This window comes from Apium graveolens, chromosome 2 (assembly GCF_009905375.1).
Source record: "Apium graveolens cultivar Ventura chromosome 2, ASM990537v1, whole genome shotgun sequence".
Lineage (NCBI taxonomy): Eukaryota > Viridiplantae > Streptophyta > Magnoliopsida > Apiales > Apiaceae > Apium > Apium graveolens.
Genome location: NC_133648.1, coordinates 117,071,636 through 117,083,610, shown reverse-complemented (window position 1 = coordinate 117,083,610; position 11,975 = coordinate 117,071,636). Strand labels below are relative to the sequence as shown.

Here is an 11,975-nt window from a genome sequence, read left to right as displayed (position 1 = left end):
AAATTTAAGAAAACAAGTGTGAGCTATAATGCCCAGTATAATAATGTACAGTATGCGAATAATTGTATGATAAGTTACGTAAAACATCATTTATGATAGTTATGTTTTATTCGAAATTAGTTTTCCCTGGTGATACACACATTCTTATGAAAACAATTATTTAATGGATTTTATTAACCTGCGAATACCTTAAAAGTAAACCCAGCTCCTAGGCTTGGGTTATGGTATTGCATCACAATTCCAATTGGAAGAATTAGGACATTCGTTGGAGCCACCGCATACGATGATCAGTCGTACTGCAATAAAAGTAACCTTTTCTACTAGTAGAAGGACGACACCTTTGTATCCTGGTTATCACCCTTGCCGCATACGGGCTATGTGTCCTCATTTCGGGTATACACACACTTCGCAGGTCCGTAGGTACATATTGTACCGTCTCCTACGGTACCAGTAGTCTATCCAATACACAAAGTACTTAGATCCTAACCCTCCCTTGTCCTTTAGGAGATCCTATCATAGCTCGAGAACTCGAACCACATCGAAGTTCCCCCTAGCGTTTTGCTTGTTGATAGGCGTAGCTTTACTTTATATATATATATATGTACTTCCGAATATTTTTGGAGGAAGTACTAAGGATGTGAGTTGACCGTTGTCAACAGATAATTAAATAAGGGGGAAACGTTTCTCCTTGAAACTATATTCAAAATATTAAATAAGTCGGGATAATATTCTCCGACGATCTGAAATTATTCGAATGATTTTTGAAATCGGAAGGTAATTTAAATCTGGTTCTATGATTTTTAAATCATAAATAAACCCTTTACTAATTAATAATTAATTAAATGATAATCGATAAATAATTAAACCTCGAATGAGTTTACTCTTGCAAAAGAATATTTAAAATAATATTCCTCAACTAGCTTATGTCTATGAAATTAATAATTTTTAATGTTTAATCGGGTTTAAAATAAATAATCGTTGGGGTATACTCCTCCCATAATAAAGGAATAGGTATATAACATTTATTATTCGAACGTTAAAATATAGTTGAGGGAATATGATCGTTGGGAAGTTATTTTAATAAAAGTTCGAGGTATTTTAATGTTTCGTAAGTGGACGTTGAGTCCCCTAAAAAAACGTACTATTATGGACTTGTAATCGTCCTATAATATCACCGGAATGATTTCCGGGTTTTCATCTTAAAATCCTGACCGACTCTCGGTCTTATAATCATACGTCATGCTTAGAGCGGAATTAAACATTTCACGATATATACTTATCGTACAACATTGCTATATCATGCAAAATTCAAAAATTATGTATAATGGCAAACATGGTACTTATACAATGATAATAAAACAATCCTTTCACAACACAACAGTAAATGGAGATGGGTTTGTAAACTTGCCTGGGTATCTCGAGGTGGAGGATGCTCTAGGTTCCGCTTGGAAATCTATTAATCATAAACACAATTCGTTAGGTCCCGTTATAATTTACGGCGACTCGCATTCATGCGCTACGTATTATGAACCCTCTCAACTTGTACTACACTTATTATTCCTTTAAGTCCTTATTCACATCATGGTCACTTCATTTCTCTAAGTATCTTAGGTTCATTTTCATTATCACTGTCGGCTCCGCTTATGTATTCTACGGTTTCTACTCGCGCGGTCTCGGCTCCGATGTTTTTATAGAATCGATAAATAATTATTTTCACTTGAAATTTTTATGGAAGTTAGGAAACTCAATATTTTACTCTCTGTAAAATTTTCATGATTTATGAACACTTTTAAGTCGATCCTTTATATTTTCAAAATTTTCTATTATAATCAAGGGTTAGGTTTCAGGAAACTACAGTTTAAATCTTCGAGACTTTTTGCAGAAACTTAAAGTTACGATTTGTTTGTTTTAACGGAATTACATTTACGATCGGGGTTTCGTTTACGCCCTAACTCTTAACACAACCACCAACAATCATCATCTCATCATCCAAACACAAACTCCTCTAAAAATATCATGTTTTTGAGGCAACAACAATCAACTTTACATCTACTTAACTAAACATCAAAATTTCAACAATACCAGTTCTAAAACTAGGTTTACAACTACATACTAAATAGATCTTAAAAATGAATTTAAATAAAGTTGGGCCAAAGATTTTTACCTTTCTTAAAAGATTTAGATGTGTTCTTGAGGATGGTGGAGTCTTGGAAGTGCTTGGTATGATTTTCGGAACCTAAAACCACCATTGAAATCAAGAAACCAAAGAAGAGTAAATATTCATACTATTCACTAGTAACTTTCTTGATTTTATTTCACCCATCAAACCTTGATAAAAAGAGATGAAAGAATTTTCTTACCTTAGTTTGGTTGTTAGGAAGCTTGAGAATTAATGGGTTGATTTTACCATGGCTAGATTTTGAGATTTTGATTTTGAATTCCTCCATTTTCTTGAAATTGCCGAATGGAAGAATGAAGGAGGGAGGGGGGGTTTATGCTTGCTTCCTTTGGTTGCTTCTAAGAAATGGGATGGGTGATATCTTTTTATTAATTGATATTCTTCCTAGTATAGAATCCTAGGTTTATTCCTTGTTGCCAAATCCATGGACATATCTTAAGTAGCTTGCTAGCTTACAAGCTAAACTATATGTGCTAGCTTCCTTAACACACTATTTCACTAGCTTACTTGATCATCCTAAGTTTATCTCACTATTTGATAAAGTAACCATGGTTACTTTCTTACCATGGTTAGTTAGTGCGTTACGTTGATTTAATCATTTACGCGTTCGCTCGGTCGCTTAAGCGTTTTCGTAATACTTACTCGTAAATGGTTCGCGACGTAATTCATTTCGTATTTATTCCTTATATTTTGAATTATCATACTTGAATATAAATACGTATGGTTTTAATCTTGTAATTATATTGTGATTCCCGTAATCCTCGATGAGTCGTAAATACGGCCGTTTTTGAAAGTTCGTTTTCTTCGAAAACTAATAGCGTTTACATACACTCATTTGGTATGTATAATCATAATATCAACTCCGAAACTCATTTTCTCATGCACTACATAGTGTGGGCTCAAAAGTTTTTCCCGCCCGTCAGGGTTACTATTCATTAAATGTTTTACAAGGTCTCAAAAATTCGAGTTATTACAGCGGACCGAGCCAGTGTTAGAGAACGGTGATATAATTGCAGTAAATCGCGTAACAGGTAAGATTTTCCCCTATTCTAAATTCAGAATAATGAATTGTTTCCTCCTATTCAGATTCTCAACTCAGTAAGCACTGATAATTCCTGTTCACATATACTGATACACCATTACTGTCCTTTTGTTTATATTTCACCTCAATTCTCGATTTAATCTGATTCACTGAGTACTCTATTCATATTCCAATAAACTATACATATATATATATATGCTGATATATTCCGATGTTGGGATACATCAAAGCATACTGATTATTCCGGTTGTTCATCTGTGGACTGGATAGTGACGGTTAGGATCAGGTATACACTTGATCCTATGGACCGGGAATTAAACGGATCTTTGTTTTGGGCTGTTGAGCCTGGGTACCCGACTGGGTCTATACATAGAGGTATAGATCTGCACTGTATCCAGACTGATCAGCAGGATATAGGTACGAACTTGTGTTCGGTCTAGTTTATTGATACTCTCCAATATTGGACTTCATTCTTTTCTTGCTAGGTTACATCTTTACAGATACAGTCAGATTACCGGTTTATTTAGCTTATTATAATACGGTTGTTATATTGTGGACTTGTTGAGCAAATTATGGCTCACCCCCTCCATTTGTTGTTATTCACCTTGTTTGTTTTCAGTCAAGAAAGAGAATGAAACCTATCTGGACTCGCGTGGTAAAGAAGCGTGTCAAGCAGCGGGATCCTCTAATACCAAGAGTGTTAATTCTGATTCAGGAAGAGAGCTTAGAGCTACCTGAGCAGGTGTAGTGTAGATAGATGTGGTGTGTGTTTAAATAAAATGAATTTAGTTTAAAACTTGGTTAGATAATGGTTTGTAATAAAGAGAGTTATGTGAAATTTTATATTTGAGTTTGTAATAAATTTAGTATGTTGTTCTTGTTTTCACACCTCAACCTTAAAAGATCCTGGATAGTTGTAAAGGGGTTAGATATATGTTTGCATAATTGTTATACGGGTTTGTATTATGTTGGAGATTAGCAAGTAACTCCCATATCTAAACCCCGGATTTGGAGGGCGCTACACTAGTGGATTGTTGCAGCAGCTAGATATTCCAGTTTGGAAGTGGGAAAACATTGCTATGGCTTTTGTGACTAATTTATAGAGGACTTTCAAGAAGAATGATGTCATATGGGTAGTGGTTGATAGACTTACTAAGTCCGCTCACTTCTTGCCTATTTGAGAGACTACTCCTATTTATGAGTTGGGAGAGATTTTTCAGCGAGATATTGTCAGACTTCATGGTGTGCATGTGTCTATAGTTTCCGACAGGGATATGAGGCTTATCATTCGCAAAATGATGGGAAATCAGATAGGACAATTCAGACATTGGAGGAAATGTTGAGGGCTTGTGCGTTGGAGTGGACAGGTGATTGGGATAAGTACTTGTATCTAGTTAAGTTTGCGTATAATAATAGTTGGCACGCGAGTATTGGTATGCCACAATTGAGGCTTTGTATGGTAGAAGGTGTAGGGCACCATCTTGTTGGGATGAGGTTGGAGAGAGAGTCATTGAAGGATCAGAGCTAGTTAGAATCACTAATGAGAAGGTGGAGAAAGTTAAAGAAAGTTTGAAGGAAGCTCGATCTCGTCAAAAGAGTTATGCGGATTGTTAGGGGTAAAACACGCGCTAATATTCACGCAAGTATACGCGATCGTAAGTAATATAGAATAAATTCTAGTTCGTTCCCACAGGGATTGGTTTAGGTTAATTTCAATTAATGTATTATGCAACACTAGTATGGTTTTTATCCAATGCTAAGACGAATAACAAATTGAGGTTGTTTAACTAAGATTAACTAAGAGATTATACTAAGGACATAAATTAGGAGATTAAAGAGAGTTGAATAATGTATGATACAAACATGGGATTCTAACTTCATTAAATACTTCATTCAATAGCCTTTTCGTTCTTAACTTTAGCATGTAATGGTGATGACACTAATCAGATAATACGAAACTAATAAATGCCAACTTTCGTTGTACGAATACCATACTACCAAACATCCACAAAAGAGATAGTAGCTGAATAGACACCAATTATATTGAGACCCTATATATCTATAGAATTTGACAACATAACAGTTTAATGCACAAGTTATCTATTATGATTACATAGGGCAAGTAAGATGGTTAAAATTACCTACGAATCATGCATAACAATTACATGAACCTATGCTAGCATGATAAGTTCTAAACCCTTAAATTCACTTTTGCTTCATTAAAGATTAACACACTATCTTATAAGTTCGCAACGCTCATAAGATGTATAAGTACAACCAATGGTAGGTTATCATACAATCACCATACACTAAGGTATCGAAATGAATTAAATAAAGAAATCCATAAATAAATCCGTTAGAACCCCACGATAACGATTAGCCCATAACCGGACTTATCATCAATGTAGGTTCTGATGAAAGCATGGTATAACACACGTAGTCTTTATACTTAAATAAAACCAAGTACAAAATAAGAGTATAGGTTCACGAATAAGAAAACTAGAATCCAAAGTTACAACTTAAAATAAAGAGTCACAAGAATAAACTAGATCTTCTTCGCCTGAGTTGAATTATGCTCTATGATCTTCTTACGCCTTCTCCTTAAGCTCTGGTACGTCTTCTTATGAAAAACGAACATAAGTTATGTATATATAGCTGCCCATGTAGAGTAGAAGTCCAACGGATCAAAATTCCAAAAGAATCAGGGTTTAATTTTCCCGACCTGGCGCAGCCGCGCGCTGACCAGCGCGGCCGCGCCGTCTCTCTAGAGAAATTTTTGACTTCTTTCTTTTCTTGTTGGTTTGAGCTGGTCTTTTCACGAGCTTTTATTCTAGACACCATCCTAACACCATATTAGCATCCAAACAATGCTAATTCACCTGTATTCCTGATAAATGCCTGAAATGCAAAAACACTACAAAAATACGTTAATAACACGAACAACTTGAGTACAAAACATCAATACAAAGCTTTACGGAGCGTTATAAAGTGTCACAAATGCCACTCAACATACCCCCAAACTTGAACCGATGCTTGTCCTCAAGCATAAACAGACTCAAAGAACAAGAAATAAAAATGCATGAATGCAACGGTCCCCATAGAATAAATAAACCAACCAACAAGCAACATCTCAACAAATGCAGCTATTCGCACAAAGATCAATCAAGCCCCACAAATCAACTTACAAGCCAAAAACGTGTGTGTGTGCACATGCTTACATATATACTATCACAACTAGATCAATAATCATGACTCACTATTCATCAAAGCAATCGCAAGGTTATAAATAGAATAAAAGCTAAACTCAAAATAACTTATAACACTTCAATTCTTATATCGGAGTTTTACATGGATTCATACTTTTATTCATAACACAAAACAACACAAATATGCTTCGTTCATCATGCAATGAGTGAGGTCCACAAAAGACTTATACAATAATACCCATATAGCGAGCGTTAGGTTAGTGAATCCCAGACTATAAAAAGCCTTAGGTCACTAGGCACAAAGTCCCCTAAGAACTTAATAACTCGAGCATTAAAGAGCCCACTCATGATCAATTATGCATAAACATATTTTTTTTTCTTTTCTTTTTCTTTTCTTTTTTTTCTATTTTTTTCTTTTTCTTTTCACAAAATTTCTGAACGAGTGTGTTTCGCTCCATCTCATTCAACCCTAGACTACTCATATAAAATAAGCCGGCTACTAGCCATTTGACACCTAGCCACAACAACTAGAAATGAAATCCAATTTTCTCTAATTTTTTAAATATCCATGTTATTTAATTATTAAGAGAATATCCTAAATTCTAAATATTTACAAGTGATTAAACCTCGACAAACAAATAAACCATGACCATGATCTAGCCCTCAAGCAACCTATAAGACTTAGTGAAATACCATTGTCTCGAGCATGTAAATCAACTCGATAAGACTTAACATCACTAAACACGACATCACTACACTAGCATCAAGGAAGGTAATAGCAAGGAGTCAAGCATACCTAATCAGAACCAGGATCATCACCCTCAAGAAGTGGAGTATTAGGAGTGTCTGGAGGCGGATACACGAAATCCTTACCAAATACTGGCCACTAGGTATCAACTCCTGTGGCTCTATAAGCAGTCCCCAACATCTAGGTGAGGTCATGTGCAAACCCTGCTATGGATGTCATGTATCGCATCCATCCTCCTAGCTAAACGCATATACTGTATCGTACTCAAACCAGCACTGCCCTGTACTTCCTCCTGCTGCTGCGATCCCGAAGGACCAGCCTCATCTCCCAACTGAGCTCTGATAAGTGGAATTTTATACAACTTAGAGCATCTCATAACAGCTTGAATTGGTGTCTTGGACTCAAGTATTTTGTGTATTTGACGCGTTTTCTAGCATTTTTGCATTTCAGGGTATAACTTGCTTAGATAGGTGGTTTTCATCAAATAAAGCTTAAGGAATTACTTGGAATCAGTCTAGGGGTGATGAGAAAAGAAATCAGCACAAACAGGAGAAAAATGAAGAATTTTCCAGAAGGGTAATAAGCGAACGCGTGCTAGGAGCACGAAACTGCGTGCCAGCAGGCGACCGCATGGAAGGAGCATGCGACCGCGTGCGTGCGGAATTTCAGATTCTGGTTTTATTTGTTTTCAATTCTTTTTGGGCTTCTGTTGGCGCGGTGACTCCTGGACTCTTATATAAACCTTATGGGAAGACGTTTTCTTCAACAGGAGCGAAGGCAAGAAGATTGAGAAGACCATTTTAGCACACAACAATGAAGAAGAGGGAGCATTAGTTTATCTCGTGATTCTTTTAATTCGTTGTAACAGTGGATGCTAGTTTTCTCTATGCTTTGAACCTTAATACTCTTGTGACGTACTTCACTATTTATTATGTATTTTTCAGCCTTATATAGTTGTGTTATTAACCTGCTTTTATATGAACCCATGGTGACGATGAGTTTTATTATGGGCTAATCGTTATCATGGGGTTCTAACGGATTTACTTATGGATTTCTATAGTTAATTTATTCCGATACCTTAGTGTGTGGTGATTGATTGATATCCTAGTATTGGTTGTGCTTATTCCTCTTATGTGCGTAGCTAACATATAAGATAACGTGTTAATCTCTATTGAAGCGACAGTGAATATAAAGATTTAGAACTTGCCATGCTAGCATAGGTTCATGTATTTGTTATGTATAATTCGTAGGTAATTTTAACCATCTTACTTGCCCTATGTAATCACGATACATAACTTGTGCATTGAACCGTTATGTTTTCAATTCTTATAGACATATAAGGACTAAGCATAATTGGTGTCTATTCAACTTTTATCTCTTTTGTGGATGCTTGGTAATAGGGTATTTGTATAACGAAAGTTGGCGTTTATCAGTTTCGTGTTATCTGATTAGTGTCATGACCATCACATGCTAAGGTTAAGAACAATAAGGCTATTGAATGAAGTATTTAATGAAGTTAGAATCCCATGTTTGTCATATATAGTAATTCAACCTCAATTCTCTTAGTTAATGTTATTTAGTATAATTTCTTAGTTTAATCAAAACCCAAATTGTTATTTGTTTTAGAATTGAACGATAGCCATACATTGTTGCATAGGTGCATAAATTGAACTTAACATAAACCAGTCTCTGTGGGAACGAATCTGATTTATATCTTATACTACTTGCGAACGCGTATACTTACATGAATATTAGCGCGTGTTTTCACCCTAACAAGTTTTTGGTGCCGCTGCCGAGGACTCGGTGTTAATTTTTAGTTTATGTGCTTGTCATCAGTGGTCGTTAAAGTTCACTAACTCGGACTCTTTTACTCTCACGGTTTATGTGTTTGTGTTTCAGGTACTCAGTACAATGGGAGATCCAGCAGCACGAACGAAAGCCTTGATGGATTTTTCTCAACCTAAGATGAATGACATTCAATCTAGCATTGTCCGACCACCTATCACAGCCAATACCTTTGAGATCAAGTCTGGCATAATTCAATGGGTACAGAATTCAATCCAGTTTGGGGGTTCTCCGACTGAAGATCCCAATATACACATTAGGGATTTCATTGAGATCTGTGACACCTTCAAGTTCAACGGTGTTTCTGAAAATGCTGTGATGCTGAGACTGTTCCCATTCTCTCTGAGGGACAAGGTTAAGAGTTGGTTACACTCTCTTCGAGCTGGTTCGATTACTACTTGAGAGGATCTTGCTCGGAAGTTTCTTACTAAATTCTTCCATATGGTGAAGACAGCTGCACTCAGGAATGCTATTACTCAATTTGCACAACAAATGGGAGAATCGCTATGTGAAGCTTGGGAGCACTACAAGGAGATGCTTAGGAAGTGTCCTCATCATGGAATGCCTGATTGGATGATCATCAATTTTTTTACAATGGGTTGGGAGCACAGTCCAGACCCATGCTCGATGCAGCATTAGGCGGAGCATTATGGGCAAAGAGCTATGAGGAAGCTTATGATCTAATTGAACTGATGGCTGTTAATGAATATCAGTATCCAACCCAGAGATGTCCACAGGGCAAGGTAGCAGGAGTTCTTGAAGTGGATACAGCTAAGGCTATTACTGCTCAACTAAAGGCGTTGTCTATGAAGATCGATTCTCTGGCTAACTATAGTGTTAAGCAGATAATTAGTGTTTGTGAGCTGTTTGCAGGTCCGCATGTGACGGAGTAATATGCTATATCTAGTGACTCAGCTCAGTTTGTGAGCAACTTTCAGAGATCGGAGCAACCAGTTCCAGAAACTTATCATCCTGACAACTGGAATCATCCTAATTTCAGCTGGAGCAACAATCAGAATGCGATGCAACAGCCGTTCCAGCAGTTTCGAAATAAGCTATTCAACCTTCCTGGTTTTCAGCAAAAAATTACACTAAAATAACAAACTCATGGTGTATGTCTATCTTCGAATGAAAAATCTGAATTGGAGGAGTTGCGGCTTATGTGCAAAAACTAGGCTCTTATATGCCAAAGCCAGGCTATTTCTATCAAGACTCTGGAGAACCAAATAGGGTAAATTGCTAATATCTTATTGAATTAACCACCAGGAACGTTTCCTAGTGATACAAAAACAAATCCAGGCAAGAGGGAAGTTGAAGAACAGGTGAACGCCATTACCTTGAGGTCTAGAAAGGTTGCAAGCCCCCAAATTCAGCAAGGCGAAGAGCCTGAAAAATCTCAAGTTTCAGAAAATGCAGTTATGGCTGAAGAAGAAGTGCAGAAGGAAGTAGAGGTGGAACCAAGGAAGACTACTGTGGAACACACTCCTCTTGAGGGTAATACAGGGGAGAAACAGATCTATTCTCCACCTCCTTTTCCTGAGAGGCTGCAGAAGAAAAAGCTGGATAAGCAGTTTGAGAAGTTTTTGGAGGTGTTTAAGAAACTTCGTATCAATATACCTTTCGCTGAAGCTCTTGAACAGATGCCTAGCTATGCGAGGTTTATGAAAGGTATTCTCTCTCGAAAAGTGAAGCTCGATGACTTAGAGACCGTTGCTCTAAAGGAAGAATGGAGTGCTGTGCTGTGACAGAAGTTGCCTCCGAAGCTTAAAGATCCTGGAAGCTTCACTATTCCTTGCACCATCGGAAACTTGTCGTTCGACAAGTGTTTATGTGATTTAGAAGCTAGCATCAATCTGATGCCCTTATCTATCTTTAAGAAGCTTGGTCTGCCTGATCCAAAACCAACATACATGTCATTACAACTAGCTGACCGTTCCATCGCTTATCCATGAGGTATAGTGGAGGATGTCTTAGTCAAGGTGGATAAACTCATCTTCCCTGCTGACTTTGTAATTCTTGATTTCGAGAAAGATAAGAAGATTCCCATTATCTTGGGAAGGCCATTCTTGGCTACAGGCCGAACTATGATCGATGTGCAAAAAGGAGAGCTTTCGATGAAGGTTTACGATCAAAAGGTCACTTTTAATGTGTTCAAGGAAATAAAGTTACCCGAAGCTAAAGAGGAGTGCTTTAAAGTATAGTGGGTCGACTCTGTAGTAAATTCAGAGCCTGAGCAATTGCCAAAGTCAGATACCTTAAAGAGATCCTTAATAGGGGAATCAGTTATTGAAGATAAAGAAGGAGCATAACAATTGCAGGATTTGAATGCACCTCCATGGATGAGGAAGTTGGATATGCCATTTGATTCTCTTGGGTTAGCAGAGCTGAAAATTTCTCAGGAGCGTTTTGAACCATTTATTCAAAAAGCTCCCACACTTGAGCTCAACCGAATGCCAGATCACTTGAGTTATTCATTCTTAGGTGCACCCCATGATAAGGGGTTGGGATCTATTTTTGATGATGTAGAGAGTGGCTGGATGGATATTCCCGTGCCTATAGAGGGTTCTTCTCATGTGCAACAGGTAGTTGATAGGACTGGTGTTGGTGATGCACAGTATAGAAGATTGACTAGGCGTATGGAGGCCATGCATGTCATCCACCGATATTTTGCTGAAAATTTGACACACGCTTTCGGTACTGTTATTCGAGACACTGGTGGCGAGATTGATTGGCCACCTGATCCTCCACCCGACGAGGGTGATTCTCCCATTAATTACGTATGCCTGAAATCCTAATTATTAGCTTCAATGAGGACATTGAAAATTTTAAGTTTGGGGGTAATAATGTAAGGATTAGTAGTGTGTGTGTCTATATAGATTTATATAGATTCATATTGCATGTTTAGATGTAGTTCATTCATATTTTTGCATGATTGTTCATTTATGACATATTTGT

General features: G+C 37.1%; 1 non-coding gene across 1 annotated transcript; it reads right to left on the bottom strand.

Annotated features, from left to right (window-relative positions):
* Positions 1 to 9,476: 9,476 nt before the first annotated feature.
* LOC141709562 (small nucleolar RNA R71) lies at positions 9,477 to 9,583 on the bottom strand. Its single transcript, XR_012570131.1, has one exon. It is a non-coding gene; the product is annotated as a small nucleolar RNA R71 (small nucleolar RNA).
* Between the last annotated feature and the right edge of the window lie 2,392 nt (positions 9,584 to 11,975).